We start from the raw sequence: 18,223 nt of genomic DNA, 5'->3' as shown, positions 1-18,223 counted from the left end.
CCTGATTGTGTATGTATAAGTCATTTGGTCATTGTTTTGCATCCGAGCAGAGCAGGATGGAGGAAAGTCCCCTCTACTGGAGCCAGTAGCTGTTGTTCCTGCCTCCTGGTAGTAAGGCTTCCTGGGATTGATAAAGCAGCTCCTGGCCCTGTCAACACACACACTTTCTCACTTCCACATTTTCAGAGGTTCTTTTCCAGGGAAAACAAAACTGCATGCAACGCTACAGTGATAACAGATGTTGTATATAATACCCATTGAAAAGCTCCACAATAAAAACATTCACCTTTAATGACGTATATCTTCTTAAAAACATGATTTGAGACAACAAAATTGAGCAAGTACTTACTTTTCAACCTGAAACTTGTTCAAGACTAGCCACCTGTGGCCTAGTATAGCGACCAATAAATCATATAAACAGCATTCTTACAGCTCAGCAGCCTTGTTGCTGTTATTCTAACCTGGTAAACCTGTGAAACCATGGTAAGCCTTTATGATAGAGCACATCCTGCACTTTAAAACAGACTACAGCACCATGTGAGTGAAAAGCACAAAACCTTTTAATAACTGATCCCCTTCATGCTTGGATGACAAGATGGGTGGAACCCATCGGAAGAATGAAGTACAATTGCTTATCAAAATCAGAAAAGTACAGTAAAACTCAGTATTAATGGCTGACAAAGCATTTTGAGTCTAGGCAAGGCAAGTTTTTTTGTATAGCACATTTCATGTACAACACCAAGTGCTATACATAAAAACATTTTTTTAAATGCATTAAAAAGTAAAAGGGTTTAAAAGTGGAAATTAAAGACAGACAGACATCAGTTAAAAATAATTAAACAAATCGGATGCAAGGAAGAAAGGTTAAAGTGTAGTGTGGTAAATTACTGAAATGCAGCAGTAAATAAAAAGGTTTTCAACCTTAACTTAAAGCAAATGAGAGTTTCAGCAGACCTGATGCATTCTGGGAGTTTGTTCCACAAGTGAGAAGCATAAAAGCTTAATGCTGCCTCATTGTATTTGGTTCCAACTCTGGGTACAGAAAGTAAGTGTGACCCTGACAACATGAGGATTCTGGTTGGTTCATAATGGACCAGGAGATCAGAGATGTATTTTGGCTTTAGACCCTTCAGAGATTTATAAACCAACAGCAGGATTTTAAAATCTATTCTGTGACAGGCAGGAGGCCAGTGTAAAGATTTAAGAACTGGAATTACATGGTCCACTATCCTGATCTTAGGGAGGACTCGGGCAGCAGCGTTCTGGACTAACTGCAGCTGTTTAATGGACTTTTTAGGGAGACCCATGAGAACAACATAGAAGCATGGACAGGATTTTGTTAGTCCTGCTAAGACATCAGTCATTTAATCCTATGTTCTCTAGGTAATAATAGGCTGAGTTCACTACTGTCTTAATTTGGTTGTTAATATTCAGGTCCGAGTCCAACACCACTCCCAGATTTCTGGCTTGGCTATTTGTTTTTAACTTTACTGCTTGAAGTTGAGTGCTGTCTTGTAATTTTTTCTTCCTTGGTTGGTTCCAAACATTATTATTCATATTTTGTCTTCATTTAACTGAAGAAAATTCTGAAGCATATCATTAAACAACAGAGGCCCCAACATTGAGCCTTGGGGAACTCCACATTATTTTTATTAGCTCCTATTCGTAGTTACCTGAAGACACAAAATAGTCCCTGTCTTTTAGATAGTACTCCAACCAGGCAAATGCTGTGCCAGAAAGTCCCACACAGTTCTTCAACCAGTCTATCTAGATATTGTGGTCAACCTTTACCCCCACAGGCGAAAGAGGACAACAACATGCGAAAAAATGGACGCTAATGATGCAGCAGTTCTGTAAATTTCGTACATACTAAGACTGATCATGTTGCAGGTAAGATGCACAGAAAGTCTCCCTCTTATTCTTCTGGTACCATGTTGCTGTGATGGCGTGACTGTTATTATTCCCGCTCCGCCGGCTTGTCACTTCCGGAAGGGGGAGTCCTGGGGTAGTCACTAGCTCGGTTAAGCGTGGGCTGGGGTATAAATGCCGAAATAACTCTAAGGTGTATACATGGCTTTTAAAAATTCTAAATCAGTCGGATTAAGGCAACAATTCGAGTTTCTGCTAGTGCATGTAAATGTACTGACTGAGATCCAGTAAGACCACGACTGAAATGTTGCCACTATCAGTATTGGAGCGGATGTCATTAAGGACCTTTACTAGAGCTGTCTCAGTGCTGTGATGTGGCCATAAAACCTGATTGGAAGAAATCAAAACAGTCATTTAGTGTCCGGAGGTTATACAGCTGTTAAAAAACAGCTTTTTCTATGATTTTAAAGGGGAGGTTCGATACGGGCCTATAGCTGTTCATATGTGACCTGTGATGACAGCTGTTTTTATGCACTGAGGAAAAATACCTGAAAGCAGAGACGTATTTACAATGTCTAGAAGCTCTGAGGCAATACAATGTGCAATACTTTTAAAAAACCCTGTTGGCAGACTATCAAGGCAAGTCATGGATTTCAGGTGATGTATGATGTCATCCAGTTTCTTATGAGTGATTGGACAAAACTGCGTCATGGTTTCTCTCAATGGACACAGAGGCGCCCTATATCCTGTCATATTTTCTGAAATTTGTAAGTGAAGAAAGAGGCAAACTCATTGGATAGAAGTTCAGGGTCCACTGACTCAGGAAGATTTGTTAGGCTGTCAACCGTGGTGAACAAAGTGCATTATTGTTTTTGGCAATGATATCTGAAAAATATGATTACCTCAGCTCTGTATTATATATGTTCAGTCTCTCTGTAGATGATCCTTAATATCTAGCATCCTTAATATCTATTTTTAATAATAATAATAATGACTTGGATTTATATAGCGCCCTTCTAGGCACCCAGAGCGCTTTACAGAAATCATTATTCATTCATACACATTCTCTCCAGTGGTGGTAGCTACATTGTAGCCACAGCTGCCCTGGGGCAGACTGACAGAAGCGTGGCTGCCATATCGCGCCTAACGGCCCCTCCGACCACCACCAACATTCATACACATTCAAACACATTCACACGAATCTTTTTATTTTGAGTGCTATTTGCTGAAATGTTTTTTGCTTTCTTTGGGTTAACAGCCAACGTTTTCTCTTTTTATGTAAATCAAAGCTGTATTTTATAAATTATATTTTTTTATTTTTCTGTTTATAGTATAATATACCACTGTGTGAAATATAAATATATATATATATGCACGCACACACACACACACACACACACACACACACACACACACACACACACACACACACACACACACACACACACACACACACACACACACACACACACACACACACACACACACACACACACACAGAGGAATAATTATCAAGGAAATCCAAAGAATCTCAGCCACAAAGAGAAGAAAAAGTCAGATGTCATGGGCTAAAGCCACTCAGTTGATGGATTAAAGGGAAATTAGTCACATCCCACTCAAAATAAACAGGAAGATCTTTCCATAAAAAAACTTTAAAACACAACAAAATGCTTGTTTATAAGTTACAGGAATACAAGTACGGAGAATAATACTGTAAAAACAGGAAGGACTCTCCAACCCTGCTCCACCCATTTCCCCCATTACATCAGTGCTTTGCTTACAAATGAATATGCAACAGGAAGTGACATCATTATGCAGGTGACTCACACTCATGTGAGTGGCTCTGTCACTGTCGTGTCACCAAAGAGTTAGCTTTTATCTACACATCAGAGGAAATAGTCATGTGTAAACATTTGCCAAATTTGTCCATAAATTCTGCCTTTGTGAGTTCTCACTGAGTGTCCTTCAAAGTTGGACTACAACAACCTGAAGGTCTTCACCAACATATCACGACTTCTACATTTCATATGTTTAGAAGCAGAGGAAGCCAGCATGGCTGTCATTTTACATTTGTAGTAATGTGGGAGGAGGAAAAAAATGACATGAGTATGAAAGCCGTTTGAAAGTAAAAAATAAAAGTATTTGCAGGGCTGTTTTAATTCAACCAGGCTGAGAATAAAGTCAAGGAACTAATGAATTCATAAAAATGTGAATGCAAATCAGACCCATAGCATTAACTGCATTACTGATCCACAGCATCACTCCAAAAAGTGTTAACTGTGAAGTACACAACTGCCATTGAGCTATACAAAAAAGTACATGTAGTGCATATGTTTCACATTAACAAAAAAAAAAAAAAAAGAAAAACATTTACATGTGATACCTGATCTTATATTAATGGAGTATTTGAATTAGATTGGGCCTCTGATTTGAATTATTATAATTAACAGTTTTAAAAGCAGCCAGCTACAGTATAATGTGTCCCAAAGCCCAACCCTGGTGACTGAAGACGTCTTGTTCTCAAAGATAGTTTCTAAGCAGGGGTTAAATCAGAGCAGGGCTCTTCAAGGCTCAACCCAGCACATGATTTGTCATTGTGGAAAAGTTAACTTTGCATACCTTCAAGAACATGTATATTTTGAAACTTTATCAAAGCCACAATGTTCTGTGTCTACTTACAAAATAAGATTCAAATCTGCACCCCTTGCTCAGCTGTGTCTGTATTCAGGCCCTGTGTTTACAGTGATAAAAATAAATAAATAAATAAATAAATAAAAAGGATTTCACTTTCACAGCAGTTGCATACAAAAGAAGAGATTCACAGCTCTGCACGCCTCCACACTATCCCTTTACTCTGTTAATGGCTCCCCTCAACACATCAGTGACCTCTTTCATTTGTCATTTAGTCAGGAGAGATGCATAATGAAATGGAATTCAATAATCTTCATGACTGGTCCAAAAGGAATCAGCATGAAGCCACAACTTGCTCAAATGCCATTGAGGAAAAGGCAGTGAGATTTGGACACTGTTGCTTGGCAAACGTGTCAATTCTGAATTCCCATCGGCAAGTCCAACCACAGAAAAATGCCATCGATGAAATACAATTCTCAGCCAAGTTCAATTATCCTAAGCTATGCTTGGGAAGTAAGTATACAGTAACCGTTTGGTCCCAGTGTTTAACCCATTAAGATCTGATGGATATTCATACTGTAAAATAGTTCCCTAGCATCAAGGTTGCCTTTGGTGTGAATGGGTTACAAGTTTGTAGAAGTTACTGACAGGAAACATAAACCCTCCCTGCCTCACAGGAGATATCACTATTAGAAGCGCCGCACAAAAAAAAAAAAAAAAACTTTTCAAGCACAGTCATTTTTAATAAGTGGCTGTAGGAGCAGCCACTTCCCATAACTATTTCTAAGTCATTCAACTTGGGAATGTTTACTCACGGCACTCTCTTGACAAAACCCAGAATTTAATGGGTGTTTATTTACCAAACTGTTCTTGATTTATTTCAAGAAAAGTAGAAGGCAATTTAGGTTTTAGGAATTAGAATCATGAAAATGTTTTCTTACATTGGCTGAGGTATTTTTGCCTAAAATAAGACAAATATGACTAAATGTATATGTACTATTAAGCTTATTTCGCGAAGGGCAATCATTGCAATGATTGTAAAAAAAAAAAAAAAACTTAAGTGGTATCGTTAGTGGGAAACAAAAAAACAAAAACAAAAAATCATCCTACTATGCCAAGCACCGGAGGACGTGTGCAACCCATACTTGCATAAAAATTCCAGGTACAGTTTTGAAGCATGCAACCGATACTAGCATCCCTAATACTAGTGTAAATCTAAATGAGACATCTTAGAGCATGCATGTGTTTGGAATTAAGATTAAAGGAAAGAAGAGGCTGAAACGCAGGTGCTTTGTCTGAAGTAGGAGCCAAAACCCATTATTTCTCAGACTAAGATACAGCAAGAGAGTGAATGTCTGCATTTGATGAGGATCTGCTAATGTGTATGCAGGCGCCACACTGTGTATAGATGTGTGTGTGTGTATGTGTGCCTGCATGTGTGCTTACGTGGGTTTAAGCAGGATAAAGACTGCACGTTGGCAGGTTCCTTTTGACCTGTGGAGGCTTTTATTTTCTCTCATATTCATATTGGGCTAATACTCTGCCTTTCCCATGCCAGTGAAAACCCTGCAAGCTGAGCCCTCTCCGGCCCTCTCCTCTCTCAGGGAACCTAAGATGTCAGTAAGCACAAAAGGAGCCATGAAAGCCGTCCAACTCAAGCAGGGGCCATTATTTACAGTACCAAAAGAAACCCTGCTCCTCTCCCAAACACCAAACCCCCCTCTAAGCACCAGCCGTCTGTCTCCTGGTAATGCTTCCCCATTTTGCTCTTTTCCAGTCCCTTCCTTTAAGTTGGCTTTGAACGCTTTTCTCTGCCTTTGCTTTCTCTACTGTGCCTCTCCCCATTCCAACCCCGACACCTCCTTACTATAATAAAGTAAATTGTAGGTTTTGTTACCAGTAAACCCAAGATTAGGTGTAAGCCCCAAACAGAAGCTTTGCCAATCTTAAGTTGAGGCATTTGAAACGAGCAGAAATATCCACACTGATCATATAAATACCTCTGAGAGGAGAAACTCTGAACTCAGTGAAAAACAAAACAAAACTAAGACAGACTTGAAACGGAGGAAGAGGAATTTGGGATAATTATGAACTTGAAAAAATTACAGTTTGGATAAACCGGATTAGCTTCGTACTCTCGAAATTCAAGAGGGTATTACATTCTTAAAAACCACAATTTGTCATTTTGATTCCTTAACAAAAATCACAAAATCTATTTGTCACAAAAGGAAAAACACCACTGGGGTAACTCCACACTGTGACAAGATGTGTTCTGCTCACGAATAATTAAAACAAGATAAGAGTGATATTCAGTGTGTGTATTTGCAGCGTTGCATGGACACTTGTTTTTCTGCTCCAGCTTGTTGACTGGACTCTAACTGAACCGTACGCTGCAGTCATGTCGGTGGCCCAATGTTCCTGTTGGTTGTGCTGCCAGAAAAATGTTCATGTTTTATTACTGCACTAATATAAAAAGACACAGACGCTTCAAATGTGTTCAAATGGAAGCGGAGCCACAAAAAGAGTTTCCACACTTACTGAAAGTACAGATGTTGGCGACAGATCTAAACCGGAGCCAGATGTGACGGAGGAAGATGGGCCCCATAAACACTCGAAAACCCACAGACATTCTGACACAGCACTCTATACACCCTGAGGAAAAGAAAAGGAAGATAATGTGCAGAAGTACTAACAGTCTGCAAAGTTCAATTCAAAATATGTTGAGGTAAACAAAACTGAGGCTTTGGAGCTTTTCCAGCCGTGCAGATGCAGGGGCAGGATTGGACAGCTTTATTGTCTACATTCTCTGCATTCAAAGCATGAGTTTACAATTTACCCTTTATTGAATGCTGACAGCACAAATTGGAGCATGTTAGTGGTTTTTAAAATAATATACCCAGGAAGGGAAAACCTCTGCACACTGAACAATTCAATTACCATGTCTGCCCATGTTTCAGCACTTATACTTTCAATTGTTCACCTGAGGTCAGTAAAAGATTAGATTAGATAGTCCTTTATTCATCCCTCAGTGGTGACATTATGCATGATTTTTTTTTGACTTGATAAGATTTTCTTGGGTGTAAGACATTTAAAATAGCTAAGTCCACTTCATGGATAGGACAGTGAATATTGAGAGTCTTTAATAAAGCTGCAATATTGATCCTACAGACCCCCCATGAACGCCGACTCTTCTGTGCTCACAGGAATAGAGAGCATCATCTCAGATAGGTTTGTACTGTGCAACTCTTGCAGGTGAACCTTTATCAAACAGAGTTTCAGGTAATAAACCCAGGAAAATAAATATCTTGAACTGTGATCAAGACAAAAAAAAAAGTTTGACTGAAAAACAGTCACTTCCATCCACAGAGATTTATGGCTACCTAACACAATATGCATGATAAGGAGGACGGGATCAGGATCTCAGAATAAGCAGCTAAAAAGGCAAAAATCTGTATTCTCTAGATATTTATGTGTGCATTAAAGGTATTGTCACATCATTTTTAACATGCTTTTAACATTATTGAAAGTCTTGGCCAACGTCCCTCAAATGTGTCTAAAAGAGTGTAACAAGAAAAACTTCACTCTAGTACTCGCTACACACTTCTGCCGTCTTCACACACACGCGCGCACACCAAACCACAAACACCGACACACAGCCCAGACAGGGCGACTACAGCCTGGGGATGAAGTCCAACCGGGACCAGAGGACCGGGACCGCAGCTCCCCGCGAGCAATACGCTCACAGCGGCGTCGGAGAGTTAAGCCGGGAGCGACAGGCGAAGCATGCACGGAAAAGCAGCACGGCGAAGCAGACAGTCCACAGCAAACAATCATAAAAATAAAGGCATGCAAGCAGCAGTGTCTCCTTATCTTAAGTCCAGTCAGTGGCCGCGGGTCTTCTTAGCAGTTTTCCTCCGGTGATTAGAACAGAAGAGGCTCTAAACAGCTCCTTGTTAAGCCTGATTTATGGTTCCGCGTTAAATCGACGCAGAGCCTACGCCGTAGGGTTCAGCGTACGTAGCGCGTCGCCGCGTAACCCTACGCCGTAGGGTCTGCGTCGGTGTAACGCGGAACCATAAATCAGCCTTTATGGTGCGCTGGAGAGGAGAGGAGGCAGGGAGCTGGGTGGAGGGGGCGGTGATTTAGCGGGCCCTGACGTCACGGCCCGCCACCAAACCAGGTGCGCCGTTTTTGCACAGTTATGCGGAAAATCCCAGAAAGCACACAATACACTGAATGTTAAAAGTTCGTTGTTTTTTGGGTGTAATTGATGTCAAGACACCCAACAAAACACAAAAAAATCAAGAAAAATGTGTTTTTCATGTCACAATACCTTTAAAAAATGTCAAGCGCACAAGCAAAATGATAAAAAAAAGGTTCAGGCTGCAATGTTCACCATTTGTACCAGTCTCAATGAAGTGTACAACTAATATAGGCCGTCAGTGACAACAAACTAGCTGCCTGAGCTCAGAGCTCGCACGCACGCACGCACGCACGCACACACACACACACACACACACACACACACACACACACACACACACACACACACACACACACACACACACACACACACACACACACACACACACACACACACACACACACACACACACACACACACACACACACACACACACACACACACACCCCCCCTTGGAATTGTAACAGAAGTCAAGATCTAGGACGACAGAGATAAATGTAGAGACCGAAACATGAATAAAACCATCAGAAGATTTTAAAAATAAAATAACTTTTCACTGCCTGACACACACAATTATTGCTTAATGCTTGCCAATTAACTGGTTGGGAACATTTCAAAGATTAGCTCAAAGAAGTTTGGGCTCCGTAAGAGAGTTTTTTACGCTCTGGTCATTCAACTATGAAAAAACCAGACAGTTGGCAGGGACAGTGTGAATAACAGCAAAATTGCTGACTAAGGTATGGTAGAACAACCCTAACAAAAAAAACTGTGAGCTAAAGCGGCTGTCCAAGGTAATAAAGGTGGAATCAAAATGTGTGTGATGCGGATTGCGGATGGTGGTCTATACAGTATGTGGCTTGGATATGAGAGAGTCAAGGACAGAACTGGAGGGAGGAGAGACGAGGCCTCTTTATTTTTAGCATTCAGCCACACACACACTTATCACTAGGATGCGATTTAGAGACGGGCATCTAACTGAGCTTCACAGCTCGTTAAGAGCCCTATATAGGTACTTCTGGGGGACTTTACCTTGCATTGATTACAGAGGTGGAAGGTTTAAGAGCCTTGGAGCTCCAACAATGTCAAAAACTGACAATATCACAGTCATACAAAGTATTGGAGGGCTGGAAGGTCACGTTTGATAATTCAGCAAACAGCACCTATGGAACGCTCAATACAGTAACTTCCTGGAGTACAATTTATTCATCAAACAGGATTACTCACTCTCACGTGGACACGCACACACACCCTCATGAACTCCTCTCATGCAGACGTAAGAGGCTATTTATACACCACTTCCTTTTATTTACCCAGCTCATTGTTCAGACCACATCTGTTGAGGGCCAAGGGCACAATGGCTGGCCCACATATGTAGCTGACCCCACACACACACACACACACACACACACACACACACACACGCGCGCGCACACACACACACAAGCCTGCAACATAAGGGTATGAGACAGCAGCCAGACGCAAGGCAGCATTCACAAATATCCACAGCTTTTGTTCTGATACTGAGTGACAGAATCCCAAAGCTGATGCCACCTGTTGCACAGACCCGACATTCTTGCACCCTAATTCTTGTGCGCACACACACAAGTACTCCGTAATTCACACGCCCATGCGCGTTAAGTCGCAGAGGCATGCCCCCAACCAACTCAGATCTGAGATCCCCCTGGCACAGTTGCACATTTAGATAAGTGGCGGAGATGACAGCTCATTACAGTCTCAGTGATTTCCATGTCCGCTCCAATACAACAGGAAGTCAGAGGCTTTGAGAACCCGACAGCTTCAACCGACATTCACGGCTCAGAGTCTGTGTGCTCATAACAGCTGCTGGGGTTTCAAGCAGCGAGCAGCGTGCACGCAGTTACACATAAACAGAAAGTTTTGTAAATCCTGCAGGATTTGGATGAAAATGGAAAGTGAAACAAATCTTCGTCTACTTTCTACTTTTGTTTCAGACTGAATTCACAAATCACTTTTTTCCTTAGCCACAGAATTTTCCAAAAATGCTGTGGTTTGAATATTAAAAAAATGAAATATTCACATTAAGGCCTTTCATTTACAATTTGCTTAAAATACCAATAAAAAAGGCACAGTAACCTTAAATATTTTATTTATGGGAACAATCCTACAAGCCAGCACACCTTCCCTCCTGACGTTTATACTGTTCTTGGTAAGAATTCAACGAGGTTGGATGCGGAGCATCATTTTCAGCTTTCTCAAGGAAAGCTTCGCTGGCTTCAGGTCAAGATTCTGCTTTGGTCAGAACCAGAACTTTCAGGGCATTTTTTCCAAAGCCACTCCTACGTTTTGATGGTGCATTTCAAGTTATTGCCACAAACTAAGCCGTCACACTCCAGCCTCAGATTCTGAAACTTCTAAGAAAGGGTTTTGGACATTTACCTGCTTCTATCCTTCCCTTAATTGTGACTGTGTTCCTAGCCCAACAACAAACAAAGAAAAATAAAATCATCCCTGCAAAATGATGCCGCTATTGCTACATTTGGCTCTGCCCCTGATTTTCTCAACACACGCAGGTGGCCCTATAGTTCAACCATAGGCCATTTTCCTAACCATATACACCATGTTACACCAACTGTGTGTCTGGTTTTGGAAATGGTAAGTAAACAGGAGCATTGTGTGCTGCTGCAAGACTTCATTTCCGATAAGTCACCTGGTTTGGGGGTGAGATCTGGAAAATGTACTACTTCAGAATGAACTATTTTACTTTTCCCCACAGTGTCCTCAGTCCTGCAAAAGCATACTTTCACGTATCCTTCTCAAGAACAGTTCCTTCACACGATCTTGTGGTGCAGTTTTACTGACAATTCTTTAACTTCAATTTTCACTCTAAAGACCTGGTTAATGTCTGTTTAATGACATCAATGTGAATTCCATTAAGAAACAGACAGGTCAAGGTGTAAATGAACTACTCACAGAAGTGACATACAACAAAGACTGGACACAAACGTCATTAAAAGGGCTTTGAATACTGGATATTTGAGTCTTGTGTTTTAACAAATGTCATCGTGAAGAATAAGTTTAGAGTTAAGCTGAATCTGAAAACGTTTCACTACACAGCATGTGTGTGCAAATAAGCAATAAACTCAGATTCCTCTGAATCCGAACCTTTGCAGACCCTTTCGGAGAGTAATTTCCTTTCAGGACAGAAGAAATCCAAAATGGCCTCGAACGTGTAAACAACTCCGATGATTATCTTCCCAACTCAGCAAGCTACAGGAGTAAAGTTGTGGGACAGAGTGGGGGTACAGGAAACCAGTGTGGTTTCATTTCCAAACCACTGCCCGACCATCCCACCACAGACATCTGTAAATCAGCTCAAGATACATGGAATTATATGGTAGAAGCTTCCAATCTACTTTACACACTTTGTAAGGGTCATTATTTAAAATAAATTATAAAATTTGTTCAAGAAAAAAAAAGTCAGTTAAATTTGAAGGAAAAAAGCAGCAAAGCTCAATGACTTAATGAGAAACCTAACAACATTTGAGACCATTTCAATAAGTGTGACATTTAGTGAACATTTTTGAGATGGGTGATATATACAGTAAATTCTCTCTGGTGATACATCAGCTCTAACAAACAGGACCACATATATGTAACCTGAAAGTACAGCATAAACAGCATTTACACACTCGTGCTAAAGGATGGCTATAGAGAAACACACACTATTGGACTGGCCCTGCAGAAACAGAAGCTGCTCGTGATTTTACCCTCCCACAACATATTTTTTCCTCCGTACAGGAAGCAGTTGTTTGTCAACACAGCAAATTCAGGTTGTTTTTTCCTGTCCTTAACTGGAGGGGGTTTGGGTCCATTTCAATGCTTTCTAAAATGCCAGACTCTAGTAACATGTAGTTTTCTTTTTCTTTTCAAATAGCCAAGCAAACCAAAATGTGCTGGAAAGGGGAACCATTTACAGAAAGCGTGGAATGCATTTATGCAGCTCCAAAGATTTGGGTTTAAGCTCATTAGATGACGTTTCCTTCAATGTGAAAAACACACTTTATATACTTAATAATAATGAACCTTTTGGGCACATTAACAACTATACTGCACTAAAACAGGCCCAGATTGTTTAAAAATCCATCTGTGAATTATTTGAGGAAAAATATGCCATAAAATTATTTCACATCTAAAACAGGTGTTAAAAGTGGTGGGTGAAGACGGCTAAAACTTGCAGCTTAATCACACAATAAAGTTCATTTAGAAACCAAATGTCCAAGAGTGGCAACTAATCCTCTGATTATGTGGACACCCTCACTGCTACACAACAGCCAGCCGGACCCCTGTCCCTCTCCAGAAGGGGGTTTCCCTGCCAAATGCTGCACAGCAAGGAAAAAAAACAAAGCCATCAAATTGAGCCTGCAGGGGGATGTGGGCGAGCATGCAGGAGGACAGGGTGGGGCGGCGGGAGGGAGGAAAGTGAGAAGAGCAGCTGCTGAGTGGGAGAGTTGGATGGAGGGGGAGCACAGGAGAAAAAGAAAGGGGGGGTCTCTCTTTTCTCTCTCAGTGAAATAAATTACTTTTATGTTTGCAGCCTGTTCAGACGATGCAATCGTTAGGGTGCGATCCCTCCCAAACTCCCCTTGCGTCCCCCCGACTCCCCCTGTGGTCTCTTTGCACATACACAAATTGACAAGTACACAAAAGACACATAAGACACAGCATTGTTTGCTACAGAATATAAAAGATCAGCCTGGAAAGTCCAGGATTGCCATTTTAATGTCAGAAGCCTACACACTGATCAACAACACTGTAAACAGAAATAGTCCACATTTAGACATTATGGATACAAACACAAATCTTAAAGGACTGCTCACTATGCTTTGCATGTCACTCTGTAGCTGAACGTGCTTAATGTTGAGAAATGTGCTAAACACAGAGATGGAAATGACAAATGGGAGCTGCAGCAGGAGCTGGAAACAGACCACATCCATCTGTGAGGGGCACATTTATGCTACCATTCTATTAAAGAAAGAAAAATGCACAATAGCCACTAAAATAACTCGAAACTGAAATGAAAAGTATTTCATTGCCTTTGGAATATGGTTCGATAGCTTTGACAAATGAGTTAGTACTTCTAGAAAAGACTGAAATAAAAGGTGTACTTGGATCCCAACATCATCTTTTCTAAAAGTAACCCGCTACTTTAGGGGCCCAAACCAAACCTGACTAAATATGAATTGAAAATAAAATAAGAATAAATGTCTGAAACATAAATAAAAAGGACAACCACACAGTAGCAGAAAATGAAGTGATAAAAAAAACAAAAGTCCACATAAAAGTAAAGACGGATATAAACAAAGCAAAAATGTTGCAGTCGCTTGTAAGCGCAACTTGATGTCAAAGTTTTTCACTGAGAGTAGAAGTAAAGCCAAATATTGCGTTTCATACACTCTTAGGTATAAATAACCCTTGGAGAAGCAACGTGGAAAGCTGTCCGGACAAGAAACTTCACCCGACACTTGAAACAGTATCCTCCTGTTAAGCATGCCCAATGCTACCGAGTCCACAAAGGCTAAGAGGCAAAAAATAAAGTTAATTGACCCCAGAGCCGGCAGCCCCTGCTATCTTCCACGGGTTGATTATGTTACTGTGTATAGGCAATTAAAAAAAAAAGGGACTCGCTCTTAGAAAAGGGAGGAGGGTAACAGAAACAGAAAAAAAAACCATGTCATCTTCAAAATAGACAAGTATCTTCTCTGCACAAAAGGATATTTGCTAGTCACAAGAAGACTGATGCTAAAAAACAAATTACAAAAATATGTACGACTTATAACTTTTACAACATTTGTGAAAATGATGTGTTGCAGACTTGTAAAGTCGTTGACACCCAGGTAGCTCCTTTATCTATACTATTTGAAGATTAATATACTTTATCTGCTCTCGGCATATTATGGGAAAACATTCAAAACCTTTAGGAATTGTCATAACTTACTCAATCCACTCATTAAAATAGTTGAATCACATTTATTTAGCAGTAAATTTATTTCCTTACCCTTTATAAGCGCAGACGCACATCACTGCACAAGTGCAATTTTACAGCATTAGATTACCTCATCCATTTAACAGCAGTGTGAATTTAGGTTTATTGCTCTGTATATTAACAGATAAAAAATATGCTCATTTTTACAGCCATAATAAATTTTACAACATATCTGAGAAGCTGTTATTGGTTACCAGACTGTTTCTAAGAAACAAACCAGTGATGCAGCCGACAAAGGAAGGAGAAAAGGTGTCTCAACCTTTTCTTATAAGAACAGTTGGTTTTAACCCACTGGTTGTTGCACATAATGCTTCAACTAATAAAGCTCCTGACGTTCAAATAGCTCTCACTTTATCCTGGACACTGGGGACGCACAAACGAGTAAATAAAGATTCAGATTGCAAGTTCCGAATTCCATATCTTTGGAACACTGACGTCAAAGAAACCTTGAGTACATCTCGGTTACTGCAGGTCTTCCTTTAATGATCTGGTCTAACCACATCTTTTATTTTTGTTCAGGTTTTGCAAGCTGTTGGACCATCATATGCTCTTACCCAACTTAACCATTCCTCTCTTGCCCTCCGCCTCTTCCACTGGGCAGCACTTTCACATGTACATTAAAATAAATAGATGCCAAAAATAGTGCAGGGTATTTGAGGAGACTGCAGACATAACAAAATCAGAAACAAAAAAAAAAAAGAGAAAAAAAAGGCAGAGAAGGGGCTTTAGTGGGAGCACACTGATGAGGAGGCACTGAGGACAACAACGGCACACATTTACATTCTGCTTCAAACTACAGGTTTTCAGTGGCCTCGATACTTTGAGATGCGAGTATAAGTGGCACGGTGTAATACATATATGGTATTTAAATTGTAGGGAAAAAAAGAAAAGAAAGAAAGAAAGAAAAAGCAAAGGGCAGAACCCTGCGACTGTAGATGTGGTCTCAGGAGGGACTCCACAAAACAACACAAGGCTTAAGAAGTGACTGGATTCAATTAAATGTAATTTTCAGTATTATCCCCTCCACTTACTGTTAATGTTTTGTGCATATTTAATTCTCACGTGTAGTACAGTTGCTCTGAAATCATCGCAACCTTCACTTTCAACACTAGTGCATGAGTAGAGAGGGATAACACTATATTTACTTGTGAAATTTTACAACAATTTTCACCGGACATCTCTTATCTTTTGTAAACATCATTGCCTGGGTGGTAGTGCTGCAATCACCGTGATTTTATGAGAGAATAAAGCGAACCTTGAACCACCAGCAGCAACAAGTTGGCGCACGAACACACACACAAATAGGCAAAGTCCCGACGACAAGTTTATATGTCTTATCAAACAGAATCAGCTCCCTACACCTTCAGTGTGAACCAATGAGTGGAAGTGAACTCTCCATAACACCAGGCAACCGTGTAGCTCCCTGTACTATCAGTCAATAACTGAGTCCGTCAATGGGCCCCATTTCCATATATAGTCATTAGTATCAGGATCCCCCTTGTATCTGGAAATAACCTGCTGTATGTAGAGTCAAGTATTTTAGTCTCACCCTGGCCCTGACCTCCAACCTTTCGACCTGTGGTTTACCCGGCCACAAACCTGCAGCAAGAAGTTTGGTAGGAGACCCATGTGTATGTACAAAACAGAGCCTTTGGAAACTCGGTGCAGTGAGATTTAAAAAAAAAAAAGAAGGGAAAAAAGTATTTTAGGCGTGCCTTCAAATGACTGTGCAGGATTCAATTAAAATTATTATAGGGCAGAAACCTCTCACTCTACAGTTACCTTTACTGTCTCACTCCAAAATATAGGTTTATATATGAATACTGCAATGTAAATGAGTACAAAATAAGCCTTAATCATCACTGCTCCACTAATGTGCTCCATGACTGGTTTGAAGCATCGACTGACTAAAGGACATTGTTGCAAAGGTCTTGTGGTTTGATCAACTGCAACCGGGAAGGTCGGCAAACAACTTCAATGGTTTCCACTTGCAAATAATTTATGAAGTGATGACAGCAAAGTGCCTGATTTATAGACAGCAACAACTGACCTATCAGCAAAACCTTTCCCTCAAACTCAGATGAACCAGTGGCTGTTTTGTATTGGCTGCACAGTGTCTGGAGCTCAGACATCTGTACCTTTAAGCTCCATAGAAAAAAAACATGGGAAAAAATCCTAAAGTGTTATGGTGCCAAAAAAAAAACAATTTTAAGGATATGCGTAGGGTACTTTAGATATTGATTCCAGGTATTCAGAGAGGATGAGGAATGAAGTTTATGTTATTCTAAAAAAAGAGCTAAATGACGATTTGGGATTAAGCTGACAACTTAAAGGAAACATTTTCATTCATTCATTCATTCATTATCTTACCCGCTTTATCCCTTGCGGGGTCACGGGGGTCTGCTATCCCAGCTCATTTTAGGTGAGAGGCAGGGGTTACACCCTGGACAGGTCACCAGTCCATCACAGGGCCACATATAGACACACAAACCATGCTCACAATCACACTCACGCTCACACCTACGGGCAATTTAGAATCATCAATTAACCTAATATGCATGTTTTTGGACTGTGGGAGGAAGCCGGAGTACCCGGAGAAAACCCATGCAAGCACGGGGAGAACATGCAAACTCCACACAGAAAGACTTCTTGCTGTGAGGCAACAGTGCTAACCACTAAGCCACCGTGCTGCCGAAAGGAAACATAAAGGAAACATATTATGGTTAATTCCCTTATTTGCAAGCCCTGAAGATGAATGTTTAGTATCTATCTACGGGATCTAACAGACCATAAAAATGTCTTTTTAAACCACTTAGTCTGTGTTGAATATGCTGCCCGTGTCAGGACAAATGGGAGAAATTGAGCCATTTCTACATCCCAGCAGGACTTTGCATTAATAACCAATTAGCATTCCACGGCAAAATTTCATTATTTGGACAGCATGGTCTGGCTGCACAGAACCGAATGAGTCTAAACATTCACCGTATTGTTGTCCTCATAAGCTAACAGATTTATTATTTCTATAACTGGAAGGCATTTGAAGTGTTCAGTTGTAAACTGTGCAACAAAAACAACAAAATACGCTGCTTTTCCTTCCATCAATGGACGTCAAAGAGCCTTGTGGATTAACTTCATTTTCAAATGAAAAGTGGTAGGCTCACCTCACTTTGATTCAGACTGCTTCATAAACCAGGCCAACACAAAGATGGGCTCGTATCAAAAGACAAATTGGTACCAACTGTTCATGACTAATCAACACTGATGGAAATGTAAGTAGTTTTTGAAATATTCAACTCGATGTGAAGTTTTTCTTTGGTCACATAGCACAGATAACAGGAGGTACCTGTACTTGGTAATGATGTTTGTCTCACATTGGCCGTAAAAGACGTCAAATATCTTACCAGCACAACAAACAAGGAGATGACCAAACCAAGCCATTAGCAGTGAATGTGAGGCGATTATGTTTTTTTTGTGCATAGTTACATGTGATAGGGGTT

Source organism: Cololabis saira, chromosome 18 (genome assembly GCF_033807715.1).
Source record: "Cololabis saira isolate AMF1-May2022 chromosome 18, fColSai1.1, whole genome shotgun sequence".
Taxonomy (NCBI): domain Eukaryota; kingdom Metazoa; phylum Chordata; class Actinopteri; order Beloniformes; family Belonidae; genus Cololabis; species Cololabis saira.
The sequence above is the reverse complement of the archived record's forward strand: the minus strand, read 5'-3'. Positions refer to the sequence as shown.